Genomic DNA, 18,904 nt, shown 5'->3' on the forward strand with positions numbered 1-18,904 from the left:
CTTAGAAAAAGGTTCCTGTAGTATTTTCGGGGCGACTTCAGGCGACTTGCATTGACTTCTATACAGAAGTCATTTTGCAAGTCGCCGCTGAAGTCGTGTGCAGGTCGCGTCTGTGAGTCGCGCTGCAAGTCGCGTCGCCCCTGTGTGAACGGGCACTAACTCCTTTGTTGATGTTTATAGCCACTGGTAGATGTAATCTTTAGTTTATTATTGCACACTGTCCAGATTTTCATGATATGCTGGATTAGGAGCATTCTGTTTTCGGTATTGTCATTTTTGTTTGTGCCTTTTGTTTTATGTCTGTATGTCGCAAAACTGCAATAATATAAAAGATTTTAAATATCTTTAAAAAAAACACAGAGGGTGCTTTTCGCATCTGATAAAAAAAATCTGTGCAAGTCCCAAAAAAATCTAGCATGCTCCAATACAAATCTAATTACAAAATTGGAATTTTATTTAGCACTTGTGCTTTACAATAGAATTATGTAATTTCCAGGTATGATCTAGATGAAGATATCTTGCCAGTCTGAAAAAAAGGACAAATGCAAGCCTAGACTTGTGTTTGATATGCTTCATTGAGATTGATATTACACATTTTCCCAGGACACAAAGAAATATGATGAGAGAGATGTGAGACAGAATTATTAGAGACAGAAGAATAGAGATTATGGTGGGGCATTTTTTTGGGGGGCCCTACTCTTTTGGGCCTTAAAAGCTATCAGTTTTTCACTGATGTACGCTAAGAGTCCAGTTTTACAGTGTAGCCCTCCCCCAAATCTATGAGAAGTAACACAGGTCAATTCACCATGAGTAAAGTACGGGCTTTGCATATGTGCTCACCCACTTGGATTTTTGAACATTTTATAGTGTTAAAGTGGCACTAAAGCCTTAATGTGATTGTAAAGGTAATTATTACTTTTTTTTAAAATAACAAACATATCATACTTACCTCCACTGTGCAGCATGTTTTGCACAGAGTGGCCCCCGAACACCATCTTCTGGGGTTCCTCGGCGGCTCTCGCGGCTCCTCCCCGCATCAGATAACCCCCTGGGAGAAGCGCTCTCCCGGGGATTACCTTGCGGGCCCACTCCTGAGTCCAGCATTCGGCGTCCATAGAGGCCGCATGCAGGACTCGGCCCAGCCCCCGGCGCCCGCTGCATTGGATTTGATTGACAGCAGTGGGAGCCAATGGCTGCGCTGCTATCAATCTATCCAATCAAGAGTTGGGAGCCCGTGGAGAGAGGAACAGCGTGTCCCCGTCGACTGAATGAAGGGGTTCAGGTAAGTAAAATGGGGGGCTGATGACTGCCAGGTGTTTTTTCACCTTAATGCATAGGATGCAGTAAAGTGGGGTTGCGCACACACACACACACAAAAAAAAAATCATTAATATTCCTAAAAAAAATAAAAAAAAAATTTGGAAAAAAAAACTCCATACTCATCTCCATATTACATAGCATCTGGGAGATGCTACAGGCTGTCCCATGCTGACATGGTTTCTGACCATTCAGTTCTGGGTCTGCGCCAAGCGGAGAGCAGTGACTGTCAGTCATTGCTCTCTGCTCTGCTCCTCCAGTGCTCATTAAAGCATGGGGCTGGAGAGGGGGCGGGCATAGCACTGAAAGAAGGAACCAGCTTTCAATCAGGCAATAGGGTGGATCCTGACAATATTGCCATGATCCTTTCTGAGCTTGGTACGGTTTTGCTCTATCAGCTGAGAGCGGAATAAAGTAACTCCTGTGACCTACAAGAGAAGCATGTGCAAACAATGCTTTGGCCTTACTTCCCTTTTAACCACTTGACTTTTTTTCACAAACAGAGCTTTTTTTTGTTGGTATTTGACCACCACTGCGTTTTTTTATTTTTTGCTCTATAAACAAAAAAACACTGACAATTAAAAAAATATAAAAAAAAAACTGTATTTTTTTACTTTCTGTTATAAAACATATCTAATTTAAAAAAAATTTAAAAAAATCTTTCTTGCTTACATATTTTTGGTAAAAAAAAAATCCAATAATCGTATATTGATTGGTTTTCACAAACATTATATCGTCTACAAATTATGGGATATATACTGGAATTTTTAATTATTTTTTTATACTAGTAATGGCAGCGATTAGTGACTTATAGCAGGGCTGTGATATTGTGTCAGACAATCAGATACTGACACTTTTGTGGGAACCAATGACACTAAAACAGTGATCAGTGCTAAAAATATGCACTGTCACTGTACTAATTACAATGGCTGGGAAGGGGTTAAACATCTAAGGGCGATCAAAGGGTTAAATGTCTGCCTAGCCAGTATTTGTGTTTACTATGTGTGCTGCTTTTACTTTGCAGGAACACAGAATCCATCCTTTCCTCCCTGTCAAAATGGAAATCTGCCTTGTTTACATAGGCAGAGCTCCATTCTGAGTCTCTGCCCAGCGATAGGCAGGTGGTGGCGGACATTAAGTGCCCAGCACCTGCAGATCGGCTTCTGCTGTAAATAATCGCAGAAGAAGCAATGCACTTGCACCCCCTGCAGGCGGAAGAGCGGGATCACATATATATATATATATATATGTGATCCAGCACACAGCTGCCCCCCCCCCCCCCCCGTGGCAGTAAAAATGCTATAGGGCAGTGAGCTACTTAGACCCCCCCAAAAAAAATTCAACTTTCCCATTTAGCATAGAGACATCCCAATCTAGCAAAGAGATATCCCCATTTAGCAAAGAGACAGCCCTGTCCAACAAAGAGACATCCCAATATAACAAAGTGACATCCCAATCCTTCAAAGAGACAGCCCAATCCAAAGAGAGAGCCCAATCCAGCAAAGAGACATCCTCGTATAGCAAAGGGCCAGCCAAATCCAGCAAAGAGACATAGCAATCCAGCAAAGAGAAAGCTCTATTCAGCAAAGAGACAGCCCAATTCAGCAAAAAGACAGCCCAGTCCAGCAAAAAGATAGCCCGGTCCAGCAAAGAGACATCCCAATTTAGCAAAAAGGTATCGCAATCCAGCGAAGAAACAACCCAGTCCAGCAAAGAGAAATCCCCATTTAGCAAATAGACATCCCAATCCAGCAAAGAGATATCCCAAACCAGCAAAGAGACAGCCCCATCAAGCAAAGAGACATTCTAATACAGCAAAGAGATGGCAAAATCCAGCAAAGAGACATTCCAACACTGCAAAGAGACAGCCTAATACAGCAAAGAGAAATCCCAATCCAGAAAAGTGACATCTCAATACAGCAAAGAGACGGCAAAATCCAGAAAGGAGACATCTCCATCCAGCAGCCATGCACCGCCACTACAGAGTGGGACTATTTGGCTGTGACATTTGATCAGTGTAGGGTTCAGTGCGCTCACCTTCCTCCCAGTGTGTGACGGACGGCCCTCTCTACCCCAGTGCAGCTGTCATGGTGTGCCAGCCAGTGTTATGAAGGAGAGAGTCCATCTTGTTCAATCAGTGCAGCTGTGTCTCCAGTGGCCGGCCTGGGAGTTGTGTGTCCCCCTACAGGGCAGCGCTTCCTCCTGTGTCACTGGAGCCGTCTCTCCTGACCTCTGTCTGCACCTCCTACTATGCTGGGGCTGGCCCTGCTTCAAGGAAAGTCTGTGGTGGCCGGCCCAGTCAGCATCTGCCAGGCGGCAGCTGTCATGGTGTGCCGGTCAGTGTTATAAAGAAGAGTCTGCTGTGTTCCTTCAGTGTGGCTGTGTCTCCAGTGGCTGGCCCGGGAGATGTGTGTGTCCCTGCAGACAGCAGTTCCTGTGTCACTGGAGCAATCTCCTGCACCTCCTACTATGCTGGTGCCAACCCTGCTTTAAGGCAAGTCTGTGGCTGCTGGCCCAGTCAGTCCCTGCCAGGTGGCCGAGACAGTGCGCCCTAGGTGACTGCCTAGTTTGTCTAGTGGTAGCGGCGGCTCTGTGTACAGTGGGACCATAGAGAATGAATGTAGCCATACTCTACCAGGGACTTGAATCACAGCAGCAAAAAAAAAAAAAATATATAGGAATATGAAGGTCAAAGGAGGCTGAGAACAATAGAAAGTACTTATCTGAGTTAGGAATACGTACTAAAAAAGAAAATAAATTTTTTTTTAAGATCACGGTTTAGTGTCACTTTAAATTATGTATGCTGGAAGACCCTACCACAATAAATTCTAGAAGACATGGAGACAACTGTGGTTGGATTCCTCTGAAGAACATGAGTCTACTATGTCTCTTTGAATGTACTTCCATAGTAATATATGGTTTTCTTTAGTGCATAGCCTTTGAGGAGTTTATCTATGTGCTCTATACTGTATTTTGTTGATGTAGGGGAGAGAGCAGGTGTGTGTATTTGTATGGGATCTGAGTTCTTGTTCCTCATGTTGTTGGGTGCTGCCTGGCCTGCCCATGATTCCTTTTTCATAATGTTCTATTGTTCTCATGTGAAATTATAATAAACACAAGCAAGGAAAAAAAGTTTTACAATGTTCCAAACATTTTAATTTCCCTGACAGTGGATAGTATAGTGGTATATATACACAAAGCTTAGTCCTCAAATCTGGGAAGTCAAACCTTTAATAACAAAGTGAATGCAGGATCAGAGGGGTGCAAAAAGAGACTTGTACAAATGTGTTACTCTGTTCTGTACACCTGGGAGTTATTAGATTAGAGATGACCATCAGTATCTCTGAAAAGGCTAATTATTATGATGATAAGGAAAATAAAAAATGAAAATTATTTTACTTTTATGTGATGGCTGCTCAAACTCTATTAATGAATGGTCCACATCTTCATTGTGCTCATAGTCCAATTAATTTCAATATCATTTCTGATGCATCATTTTCAGACTCATTATTGAGTTATTGATATACTAAAAACCATGGCCCTAATTTGTGTCTTATAATCTTTTACATTTCCCAGCCATACCTCCACCAGGGTTGCCACCAAACCACTGCCACAGTCATCACAATAAGTTAGAGCGACAGTTTTATTTTTAAATGAACAGTATAAAGATTTCAAATAATTTATACTTACAGCGAAACTTTACTTACTCAATCATCATTAACTATTTGTAATCAGTGGCTGCCGCTCCATTAGGGGCGCAGGGGCACCGTCCCCCTATTCCATGCGCCCGGACCCTAAATCTACATGCAGGGCGCCGGTAGCATGGATTTCAATGGGGTTTTTCCTTTTTTTGAAGCACATATTTGGAGCCTGGGACTCTAATTGTTTTCATAAAGGGGTGAGCCCACCCAGTTGTGTGACTCCTCCCAGCCAATCGGGTCTCAGGTCTGGTTCTTTCCTCGGCAAGCTGCAGCAGGTGGAGGGACAGCTTCAAGGAGCCCTACCTCGGATCCAGCACCACCTCTTAAGGTAAGGACATGGCTGGCCATCTTCCCGTCCAACCCCATTGAGGGGTTCAGGGTAGCTTCCAGGAGTCTGCACCACCTCCAATCAAGGCCCACTGTCTGATCCAACTTTCCCATCCGTCTCCCACGGGTGGGTTGTTATATGTGCGAGTGAGGGGGGCAGGTTTGTTTCCCCCCCCCACCCCAAAATATTAAGCACCAGCAGCCATGCTGCTAGCCTTAATAAATAGATAGGGAGGTGTATTATATTTGCTTGTTTTTAACTTTTTTTTTTACATTTCTGCAGTTGCTTCCTGGTTTCTGGCCTAGGTCAAAATTATGTCATACAGTCTTTACGGACATTTTTTTTTTCTTTTATCTCGGTGAAGAGGAGATTCCCAGCTAGTCACACCCTACTGCCTGCATATATGAAATAAGGACAGATGGATTCCAGGAAGTAAATGATACATGAATTTTACCTTCAACCCTTACATACAGTATACCAACTGAAATTACTGGTCTCAGGTGATACACAGAGATGAAACAAATCCTCCTACATAAGTTGTACCTGTCTATCTGCAGCACTCTCTTATTTACATCTGTTAAAAATTCTGAATTATAAAGCTTGTCCGAGAGCTACAAAAAAGGGGGCAGAGAGCTGGAGTTACACTCTGCAGAGCTTAGTGAGGAGAGCTCTGAGAGCTGATTGGAGGGAAGGGAGACCCCCCCCCCTTCACATGGCACACGGGAGCCAGCATTGTGCACAAGAGCGGCGGCTCCCTGCCCTGTCTCCTTCCTTACTGGGCAGATTGATAGCAGCAGGAGCCAAAAGGTGACATAGGATATTTGCTGACCTAAAAAAAATCTAAAAACACAAATGCATTGACATTAGGCACGTTTCAAGAAAATCTATGCCCTAGCTCTATCCTTACATTTTATGGTTTAGTTATAGACCTTCAGACTGAAAGACTATTTATGTTTACAACAAGGTGGGTGAGAAGAAGAGGGAATTACTGAAGACTCATAGAGAACATCGGCAATTCACTAATGCACTTTCTATGACTGTACAGTAGTGAATGAAGATTGTGGCATTATGGCATTGAATGGAAGCAGCTCTCAAAGTACACTAAAAATCTATTACTATGTTGATGCACATTGATTGGCAACATGCATCATACATCTGTTGGGTTAGGACATTATATGGGACCCAAACACACTTTCACTTCCCCATGGTATCCACTATGGAGGTCATCTTCCAATGAAGTTCTGCCCAACTTGAACTGTTTCAATGAGTATTTCACTTGGAATTCTGCAGGTGCACCATCCTTGTGTACAGCCACTATAAGCGCATAAATATTATTTGGCCCATTTCCTTCCAATGTCAAAAATCTGGTCACAGCCCAGTGACAACACGATACTCCTCATTCAAACTCTCCATTACAGCTGTTACTGTCTCACTCAATGGACGACTATGCTTCAACCCCTAAACATACAAAAGGTAAAGCTATAGTCACTTAAAGAGGTGCTCCAGTCATTTTTGTGTTTATTAAAAGTCAGCAGCTACAAAAAAGTACCAGTTACTTACCGGTAACTGTCTTTCTGGGAAATCTTCCAGGACGGCACACCTGAGAGATGAGAGGCTCCTCTCTACAGGAAACACAAATCAATCAACAGCTGTTTTAAGTCCCCAGCCTTTCCCTTGATCCTCACTTTGTAGAGAAGTAACTCCTGAACCCGGTTCACAAGGGAAATCATTCCTCCTAGGCACTCACCTTCTAGTGTTCTACAATTTTCCCTCCTCCAATTGGTGGGAAGTAGGCCTGCCATCCTGGAAGATTTCCCAGAAAGACAGTTACCTATATGTAACTGGTACTTTTCTCTAGTCATCTTCCAGGACGGCACTCCTGAGAGGATAAGCAAGTACCTCAGGCCTACCTTAGGGTGGGACTACTGCAAGACCCTCTTGGCAAACCTTGGTTCTGCAGCAAGCTTTACCTCAACTCGAAATGCTTCATGAAGGTATCTTAGCTGGATCATGCGGCTGATCTGCAGGTCTACTCCACCGATGTCTCTGCCTTCTCTGCTTCGGATGCAGTATCTAGGTGGAGTGGGCTCTTAAAGCGGAGTTCCACCCTAAAGTGGAACTTACGCTCATCGGAACCCTCCCCCCCTCCGATGTAACAATTGGCACCTTTCAGGGGGGAGGGGGGTGCAGATACCTGTCTAAGACAGGTATTTGCACCCACTTCCGGGCATAGACTCCCACGGGAGTCTATGCTGTTTGCTGTTCAGCCGCGCTGTCTGCTAGGACACACACGGGTCCCAGAGACAGCACGGACCATTCCTAGTGAGCTGCACGACTCGCGCATGCGCAGTAGGGAACCGGGGAAGTGAAGCCGCAACGCTTCATTTCCTGATTCCCTCACCTAGAATGGTGGCGGCAGCCGAGTGATCGATCGGTCTCGGCTGTCGACATCGACATCGCTGGATCCTGGGACAGGTGAGTGTCCATTTATTAAAAGTCAGCAGCTGTAGTATTTGCAGCTGCTGGCTTTTAATATTTTTTTGTAGGTGGAATCCCTCTTTAAAGATGGAATCAGAAAACATAACTTGTAGGTTACCAATGTTGCCTCTCTCGCACATCTAACAACCATGGCCTATTGTGCCTATAGGTGCTACATAGAACCACTAAAAAGATTAATCAGATACCTGTGTTGTAAGACAAGGACACTACATTGATCAATAAAAGGACCTGTCTTAACACTACCCTGTTCAGGGAAATAAAACTGCAAAAAAGGGTGGCCCCTGACAGACAAACTTTTTTCTATCTTTTTATCTTTACGTCAGCAAAGACTACAGGAAAGCCTATTGTATATTGTATATTGTAAGTATATTGTTTAGTGTTTAACCACTTGCTTACTGGGCACTTAAATCCCCTTCCTTCCCAGGCCAATGTTTAGCATTCAGCGCTGTCACACTTTGAGTGACAATTGCACCGTCATGCAACACTGGACCCAAATGAAATTTTTATCATTTGTTTTTCTCACAAATGGCTTTTTTTTTTTTGTAGTAGTAGTAGTATTTAATCACTGCTGGTTTTTATTTTTAATGCTAAAAAAATTTAAAAAAACAAACAAAAAAAACGCAATTTTATAGTTTTTATAAAATTTTGAAAACAGGTAATCTTTCTCCTTCATTGATGTGCACTGATGAGGCTGCACTGATGGGTGCTGGTAGGCGACTCTGATAGGCAGCACTTATAGACATTGATAGGTGGCACAGGTGGTGAATAATAGGCAGCAGTGATATGCACTGGTAGGTGGTACTAGTGGGCACAGATCAGGAGGCAGCTCTCCCTGTTTCGGACCGATGTCCTTCTGACAGAAGCCGGTGATGGTTTTTTTTTCTTCTCTTTTTTATTTTTTTTTCCCCTCCTCACGCTGTCAGTGTGAGGGGGGGAAAAAAGACGATTACCGATATTTTGTTTACATCACGTGACCATTGGCTGACAGCTGGTCACGTGGTAAGGAGCTGGCCCCTTACTTCGATCTGTGATCAGCCAAGTCTCATTGACTTGCTTAAAGTGGTTGTAAACCCTTACAAACCACTTTGACCTACAAGTAAGCCTAGATTAAGGCTTACCTGTAGGTCCAAGAAATATCTCCTAAACCTACACGGTTTAGGAGATATTTGCCCGAATACAGGCACCACGCAGGCGCCGCATTTCCAACGACGGAGCTGCCGCGCGCGTTGGCTCCCGTAAGCATGCGCAGGAGTGACGTCATCGCGGCTTCGCCGAATGACAGCTGCGAGACCCCACCGAGAAGATGGATGCGCCGGACTACAGGGGACAGCGGTGACTTCGCTGGCTCCTGTGTCAGGTAAGTGACACATAATGGACTACTATGCGATGCATAGTAGTCCATTATGCTTTGCCTTTGCAGGGAATGAAAGAGGAAGTAAACTCATCAGGGTTTACTTCCTCTTTAAGATTAATAGAAGCTTGATCCCTGGGTTTAAGGCAATCTATAGCTTTACTTAGGCCTTAGAGCCTACTTCAGGAGATTAAAGTCCATAGTAGGAGTAGAACACTCATATCGCTACATCTAGTTTTGCTAGAAGGGGCGAAACGAAGGCCATGCACCGAGCCGTAACCTATTCAGTCAGGTGTAAACTTTTACCCTTTATACTTCATCTTCAAGCCATAATACTCCTCTGAACAGAACTTCCCAAGTTCTTACTAAACAGGGTGATTCATTATCGCCTTCCTCCAGTGTCCCATAACCCTACTGGGCTTCAACCCTAGGAAATGGTTCTGGCACCCCTGAATGTAAAGGCATAGTTGCCAACATTGTAAAAAAAAAATCGGGACACTTTTTTGGCAGTGGGTGGAGTTGTATTATAATTAGGGGGTGGGGCATGCGGTTATAGGTGCGGCATATAAAAAGGTAAAAATGCGGCGCCATCAGGTGTCCCAAACGGAGTCTGTCCTTACATCAGGTGCCCCATCAGAGGTACCTTCCTCAAATCTGTGTCCATCAGCGGAGCCCCTCCTTACATCTGGTGCCCCTCTGACATCCAGACTGGCCCCCCCACATCTCCAGACCGGCCCCCACAGACTGGCCCCCACATCCACAGACTGGCCCCGACAGCCGCAGACTGGCCCCCACATCCGCAGACTGGCCCCCACATCCGCAGACTGGCCCCCACATCCGCAGACTGGCCCCGACAGCCACAGACTGGCCCTGACAGCCACAGACTGGCCCTGACAGCCACAGACTGGCCCCAACAGCCGCAGACTTGCCCCCACATCCACAGACTGGCCCCTACATCCATAGACTGGCCCGACAGCCACAGACTGGCCCCCGACAGCCACAGACTGGACCCACATCCGCAGACTGGACCCAAAATCCACAGACTGGACCCAACATCCGCAGACTGGACCCACATCCGCAGACTGGACCCGACATCCGCAGACTGGACCCACATCCGCAGACTGGCCCCCACATCCACAGACTGGTCCCGACATCCACAGACTGGTCCCGACATCCACAGACTGGCCCCGACATCCACATACTGGCCCCCACATCCGCAGACTGGCCCCCACATCCACAGACTGGCCCCCACATCCACAGACTGGCCCCCACATCCACAGACTGGCCCCCACATCCGCAGACTGTCCCCCAAATCCACAGACTGGCCCCCACATCCACAGACTGGCCCCGACATACTCACTGCACGAAATTCCCCCGACAGGACATTACATCTCCTGGCCCCAAGCGGCAGCCGTCGTTGCTGCGCTGACTTTGAACTGTGGCGCCGCCCACTGCTCTTCACACACACTGGCAGCGGGGGTGGGCGGCGCCCCAGGTTCTCTATTGAAGACCAGCTTCTGGTCTTCTTAAAAATGGCCGCTGGTGGAGACCTTGTCTCCGCCGGCCGCAGACCTCTAGCGGTCGGGGACAAAAAACGGGAAATTTAATTTCCCGGGACAAACCGAATTTCCCGGGACATTTCCCGAGACAAAATTTATTTGGGACAAATGTCCTAATCCCGGGAATGTCCCGGGAAATTCGGGACAGTTGGCAACTATGGTAAAGGGTCGAGGCTTTCTGACGTTTGCAGCCAGAACTCCTGGCCCCTCTACGGAAAAGAAGGCTGAAATATAAAAGGTGATACATGCATTATTAATATCATAAATAAAAACACCATAGATTGTGGGCACAGCACAATAGATTTAACCTAGTGCACTTGCTGACCAGTGGAGCTTACTCCTGAATCCTCCAACCATTGCACAATTAATAACTTGTTCAGTGGTATACCTGGTCTGTAAGGAACTCTTCGTATCTACCAGGCCCCCCTTTGCTAGATTCACCCCTACTAATGTACCACAACCGGGCATGTAGGGAGAGGCTGGCAACCTACTGTTGCGATAACCACAGTGTCTCTGCTGTAAAGAGGGAGCTGTGGCTGGTGGTTTTAGCAGTAGCTTCTGGGCTATTTGTATCCAGACCCCAGGTTCTGCACTGCACCAGTCAGTCAGTATATACATGGGGAAGGAAAGGGGGGGGTGGGAGCAATGCCTTACCTACCTCTTTCCCATCTGAGGTGGTTTAGGCACACTCGCTCCTCTGCACCACCACTTGTCCACCATACAGCGTCTCTGATGTAAGAGGGAGCTGCGGCTGGTGTTTTTAGCAGAAGCTTCTGGGCTTTTTGAATCCAGACCCCAGGGGAGATTATCTCAAATGCCCAGAAACCATCTGGCTGGAATTGGGGATTTTGCAGCTAAATTCCCAAGGCAAAGGAAAGTACTCACCATTGTCGTCTTTCCCTTTTGCCACAGCCATTGGGATTGCTTTTCCATCCTTATGGTCCACACGCAAGGAAGATAGCTGCCAAAGTGCCCCCCCCAACTGCTGTCCCCATAGGTAGCTGCAAGGTTAGGCTGTGTCCTGCACAACCAGTCAGTATATACATATGGGGGGGGAGGGGGCAATGACTTACGTTCCTCATTCCCATCTGAGGTGGTTTAGGCAGACATCCACCATAGTGAACTGTTGCCTCCTCGCCTAGCGAAAGGAGGATGTGGGCGCCTGCTCCTGCTGACTCTCAGCCTTCCCTCCTGGGTAAGAATGCCGCCACCATTTTCCCGAAGTCTGAAAATTATGTGGGTGCTTGTCGCCATGTGTTGACTGGCACCCTCCCCAGCAGCCCGCGCAAGCTACCAGGGGCCCAGGAGTCGAGGGACATGTCCCCCCTGGAAAGAACCAGCGGCCAGCACCCCCATCTGAACGGACGCCCGGACAGGTAAGGGGGGAGGCAGGATAATGGCGCCTGAAGTTCTGGGAACACCACTGTACCCAGAGTCCTTTAGCTCTCAGGGGGCTCTTCAAATTTCTGCCCCCCCAAGGAAAAGATAGGGAGACCCCTCAGGAAGGACAAGAATATCCTACCCAACCCAGAGGCTTCCCAAGCTTGTGGTCCAGCTCCCAGGGGGAGGCCACCAGCCCCAGGCTTTGGGTCATTTTGAAAAAAAAAAAAAACAATTTCGCTGTGTAGGGAGAAACACAATCAAAAACTGCTTTTCCATGTTTGGAGTAAGAAAAATACTGACTATGACCCTAAGAACACCATCCCTACAGTCAAGCACGGAGGTGGAAACATGATGCTTTGGGGCTGTTTCTCTGCTAAAGGTACAGGCCAACTTTGCCGCATTGAGTGGCCAATGGACGGGCCATGTATTGTAAAATCTTGGATGAGAACCTTCTTCCCTCAGCCAGAACCCTGAAGATGGGTCATGGATGGGTCTTCCAGCATGACAATGATCCAAAACATACTGCCAAGGCAGGGACGTGCGGTGAGGTCAGTGGCTGGTGAGGCACTGGCTAGTGTCAAAACCAGATACACACAGGTTACATACGCTGCGAATGTTAGAGCGAGAGTAACTCCTCTCCTCTAAACATGTAACTCTAAACATGTAACCTGCAAAAATGTTTAAAGTGTCGTCAATGACAAATTTCTAAGTACTGAAGTTTGGCGCCATTCCACGAGTGTGCGCAATTTTAAAACATAACATGTTAGGTATCTATTTACTCAGCGTAACATCATCTTTCATAGAATACAAAAAAATCGGGCTAACTTCAGTGTGTTTTTTTATATTCATGAAACAGTTTTTCCCCCCAAAAAAACGCATTTGAAAATTTGCTGCGCAAATACTGTGTAATATAAGAAGTTGCAACGACTGCCATTTTATTTCCTAGGGTGTCTGCTAAAATATTATATATAATGTTTGGGGGGTATGAGTAATTTTCTTGCAAAAAAAGGATGCTTTTTACATGTAGGAGAGAAGTGTCAGAATTGGCCTGGGTGGCAAGTGGTTAATTACCATAAGTAAGTAATATACAAATAATTATTATATATTGTTTTACTATATTTTTAAAAACTGTACTCAAGCAGGTGGCTTAATGGACATATTACTGAAGTTTGAAGTTATAACTTGAAAACCAGTAATTTCACAGTAAATAGAAAAATAATAAAGCGCTGCGCAAACTGTTGGCGCGATATAAATCCTATATAATAATAATCAATTATTATGTTATAACATATAGCATAATAATATATGATTTAGCTTTATTAAAAGAGTACCTTTTCAGCAGGAAACTGATTCTCATTCTCCCTCTTAAAGGGGTTGTAAACCCTTGTGGTTTTTCACCTTAATGAATTCAATACATTAAGGTGAAAAACCTTCTGTGGTGCAGCTGCCCCCCCAGAGCCCCCTTTTTACTTACCTGAACTCGATCGTTCCAGCAACGGGGACAAGCACAGCAGCTCCAGCTCCTCATTGGATAGATTGATAGCAGCAGGAGCCATTGGCTCCTGCTGCTGTCAATCAAAGCCAGTAACATGGGAGCCCGGGGGCGGGGCCGAGTCCTACTGTCTGTGTGAATGGATGCAGCGGGACTCAGGAGCGGGATCGCACGAGGTTTTGCACAGAGTGGCCCTCCTCTTCTGGGGTCCCCCAGTGGCGCTCCTGGCTCCTCCTCTTCTCGAGTGTCCCCACGTAGAGCTGCATTCCATGGGGGCACTCGAAAATCTCCATAAGCAACGTTTAAAAAATTCTACAGGTTGCATGTTTTAAGTTAGAGGAGGTCTAGGACTAGAATTATTGCTCTTGCTCTACAGATCGCAGTGATACCTCACATGTGTGGTTTGAACAGCGTTCTCTTCTGCACACGAGCTCGGCGGGACAGGGTGCGTTTAAAAATAAAATAAAAAATGTATTATTTATTTTACCTTTTATTTTTAATTTTTTTTTAAATTGTCACTTTAATTCCTATTACAAGGAATGTAAACATCCCTTGTAATAGAAAAAAAGCATGACAGGTCCTCTTAATAATGAGATCTGGTGTCAAAAAGACCTCAGATCTCATATTTAGACTAAAATGCAATAATAAAAAAATAAAAAATTGTAATTTAAAAAAATTATTTAAAAAAATGTCCCTTTAAGAGCTGTGGGCGGAAGTGAAGTTTTGATGTCGCTTCTGCCCAGCAATTGTATGGAGACGGGTGGGGGCCATCTTACCCTCACTCGCCTCCATGCACAGCCAATGACAGGAAACGATCGCCTCCGCCTGACGGCTCCAGTAAGCGGCGGAGGGCACCAGACCGCAACAGGATTTTTTTAATTTATTTTTTGGTTCATAATCTGTCTCTATCATGTAAAATACACTTATGATAAAAAATATAGACCCTTCATTTCTTTGTAAGTGGGCAAACTTACAAAATCTGCAGGGGATCAAATAATTATTTTCCCCACTGTATGAATGGGTCCCAATAAGCACACCTTGTATGAATAGGCATACTTAGTATTAGTGGGTCCCAAGTGACATATCCGGTCCTACCACCAGAGGGCGCCAGCAGTAGCTCAGAGGACAAGAGAGGTTTGTTCAGTCTTCTCTCTATTGACCGTTCTCATGTCATTCATTTCAGCACGTTCTGAGAAAACGTTGTTACCACACAACTATCCTACATGTTATAGAGGGGACAACACGGACTGTTCAGGCTCTGACACTATGAATAGAGCGCTGTCATACAATGTGAGAGAGGCCGTTAGGCGAAGTAAAGAAGAAACCTGTGCTCATGTCACACCCACAGCTCCGCCCAGTAAAATAAAAAATCACGTTTTCGCGGTAACTGAAAACTGCGCATGTGCAATTCGAGGTGAAAGAGAAGCAAATGACTGCAGCCAATCACGGCCCAGACAGCAAGGCAGAGGGCGGGGCGAGCGAGTCATCCTGGTGATAATAGGTCGGTGGTGGGTAATGTGCTGAGTGCTGACTGCCTGCAGTAGGTGAATGAAAGCGGCTGTGTGCCGAATGAATGTAGAGTGTGGGTTGTACAGAGCGGTGTCACCTGCTGCCTGGTGTTACCCTCACTGCCCTCAGCATTATATCCACCACTAGGGTCCCCATACACCTTACAACCTGACCATACAATCTTTGTACAGTCATCTTTACATTTACCTGCAGCTACAAATACTGTGGCTGCTGACTTTTACTATAAGGACACTTACCTGTCCAGGGACCCAGTGATGTCCTCACCCCAGCTAATTCTTCAGCTTCGGGTGCAGGCGCCGGGCATCTTAGGTAAGGGAAACTGGCAGTGAAGACTGCGCATGTGTGGGTCGAGCTGCGCTTTCTGAATGGTTGCTCAGGCTGCAGGCCAGGGGGGAGGAGGGGCCAGACATCATCATAGATCGGCACGGCAATCTGAGCAGGAAGTGGAAGGCGGTACTCGTTAAAAGCCCCCACTCCCCTCCAAAAAGTGCCATATGTGGCGGGTGCAAACAAGCAGAGCTTCCCCTTTTTGGGTGGAGCCCCGCTTTATTGTGGTTCTAAAGTCAAAACATTTTTACCATAATGCATTCCCTGGAGTAAGGTAAAAAGCACCCTCCTCCCTAAACACTTACCTGAGTCCTGCTCTTCCTGGTGTCATAGGACACACAAGGGGCCATAGGCTCCTCCTGTTGTCATTCAAACTCCTGTAAGGGGGCGGGGCTTACAGGTGCTGTGTGTGTGTCTATGGATGCACACAGCTTGGCTTGGGAACTGCCCGCATGGTTGCCCCCTTAGCACAAGGCTTGCTGTGGAGGCACCTGGAGGCTCTGGTGTGGAAGTGCCTAGGAGGAGGTAAGGGACCACTTGGTGCAAGAGCAGGGAAGGATAACCTTTTTTAATTTTAAGCCCAAGAAAGTTCTCCTTTACTATCACTTTAAAGTCAATGTAAATCCTAACTGACATTTTGTTTGCTAAACTGTTTGGGGGAGGGGAAGGTGGGGTTGCTGATGTTGAGGGAGGCTGTAGGCCGGCCTGAAGACCTGTGTGAGAAACCACTAACCCTCGCTAATGATAACATTCTGCAGTGGGCTGTAGTTTGGAGACCCGTGGCTGAGATGAGAGCAGGTTGTCAGTTGTCTCTCTTTTGTCTCCCCAGGTAATGAAGAGAGGTCACCATACCTGCAGGACCCCTGGATGGACACACAGGTGGTATGTACCATATGTAGGTGGGACAGGGTGAAGCTGACCATACACACTACATGGAAGGTAGACAGGCACCATCCTCCCAGTATGTGAGTGCATCCCTAAACACAAATGGTCACATCCCTTGTCTTCTGTATTTAGGCCTATGGAGCAGGGTGGGGAAGCATGCTTAACCTCTTCCTACCGACGGGACGCATATACGCATCCTCTAGACCAGGGGTCTCCAAACTGCCTCCCTTTGCTTGTCTTTAGCCGGCCCTAAGGGCACCAGTCCTCCCACTGATACCAGCGATGGGGCACTATCCCTCCCACTGATACCAGCAATGGGGCACTATCCCTCCCACTGATACCAGCAATGGGGCACTATCCCCCCCCCCCCCGCTGATACCAGCAACGGGGCACTACCCCTCCCACTGATATCAGCAATGGGGCATTATTCCCCCCCCTCCCCGCTGATACCAACAATGGGGCACTGTCCCTCCCACTGATATCAGCAATGGGGCACTGTCCTCCCCCCCTGATGATACCAACAATGAGGCACAATCCCTCCCAATGATACCAGCAATGGGGAATTATCCCTCCCACTGATACCAGCAATGGGGCACTATTCCTCCCACTGATAGCAGTGATGTGGCACTATCCCTCCCACTGGTACCAGCAATAGGGCACTATCCTTCCCACTGATATCAGAAATGGGGCACTATCCCCCTCTGCTGATACCAACAATGGGGCACTATCCCTCCCACTGATATCAGCAATGGGGCACTATCCCCCCCCCGATACCAACAATGGGGCACTATCCCTCCCAATGATACCAGCAATGGGGCACTATCCCTCCCACTGATATCAGCAATGGGACACTATCCCCCCCGCTGATACCAACAATGGGGCACTATCCCTCCCAATGATACCAGCAATGGGGCACCTTCCCTCCCACTGATACCAGCAATGGGGCACTATTCCTCCCACTGATACCAGCAATGAAACACTATCCCCCCCACTGATACCAGCAATGGAGAATCCCCCCCCCCCCCCACTGATACCAGCAATGGGACACTATCCCCCCCACTGATACCAGCAATGAGGCACTATTCATCCCACTGATACCAGTAATGGGGCACTATCCCTCTAAATGCTGCCAACGATGGGACACTATTCCTCCAATACCAGTGACAGGGCACTATTTCCACTCCTACTGACCAGAGGTGCTATGCCTTTTTTCTTTTTTAATCCCACTGGGCACAAAGTCAGAAGTATTATTAACTCCCACAGACTCTGGGCATTTGCTACACTCAGGGGACCACAGTCCGGCCCCCTAATGTCTGAAGGACAAAATTCTGGCCCTTTGTATAGAAACTTTGGAGACCCCTGCTCTAGACAGGCGAGCTTTAACGCTGAGAGGCCACTTATATGCGGCCCTATGTAAACACTTTTCTGTGCAGAGAGTGCATGGCCAGCATACTGGTGATCTGATCATGTGACAGTCACAGCGATCATGTGACTCAAATACCCAGGAGGTGGCAGCAGGCAGGGGTTAAACATATATTGCACAACCAAAGGAGAAGACAATAAGTAATAGTTTTCCAACCCATCTGATTGCTACTCCCCCCTCTTTGGGCTTGTTCACATGTGTGTCAATACCATGTGTTTATACAGAATTTATTCAGCATTTTTAAAGCCTCATAACCGTTCGTCAACAACTATCATGAATATTACACAGGAGCCAAATCGTTCTTTAGTGTTATCAATTTACTGCATCTGCTTTTCTCATCCGCCTCCATTCACATACCTCCCAACTTTTTGAGATGAAAATGAGGGACACCTATCAGCAAAAGTATGCAGGCATAGGACACACACCCTGCCACGCCCCCTTAAAGGAGAATTTTACAAAAAAACAAGATTGGTTAAACCCACAATTGCTTTTTTTTACCACTACTATTCCTTTATATTGGCTTTTACAAATGCAACCATTTAGAAATCAGAGGAAAGTTTTAGTGCTGGAAAACACTTTTTGATAGATAAAAAGTGCATTTTATATACATCTATATAGATCAGACCAAAATGAGGGACAAATGAGGAGGAAAGAGGGACATCTCCAAATCAGGGACAGTCCCTCGGAATCGGGAAAAGTTGGGAGCTATGCATTCATTTTAATGGTAATGCTTTGGAACCACAACTTAACAGCACTTAGAGAGCATTTATGGTGTGGTATGGTAGTGAAGCAATTATGAAGTGTTAGCTGGGCATTGAAGGAAAGACAGTGGAGGTTCCTGTGTCCCAGAATGCACTGGGAAATAATAGAGCTCTAGGATAGAACAGCTCCAGTCACTTCCTGGTTGTACAGAGCAGCAGTGTGGTGACACCATTTGCTTGTGTGTGCAAACAAAAGCATAAAACCAGCAATACTGATAGTGCCAGGCAGGAGCAGAGTCATTGAGCATTATTGTCAGCGGCAAAGCTTTTTGTGTCAGCAAAGTTGAGCTGGTGCAAGCCAAGTGTCAAAGAGATCAAAGTATACAAATCCATCTTGCAGAGAATTAA

Source organism: Lithobates pipiens, unplaced genomic scaffold (genome assembly GCF_037356315.1).
Source record: "Lithobates pipiens isolate NorthernLeopardFrog02 unplaced genomic scaffold, aLitPip1_a1.2 Scaffold_22, whole genome shotgun sequence".
NCBI classification, from domain to species: Eukaryota; Metazoa; Chordata; class Amphibia; order Anura; family Ranidae; genus Lithobates; species Lithobates pipiens.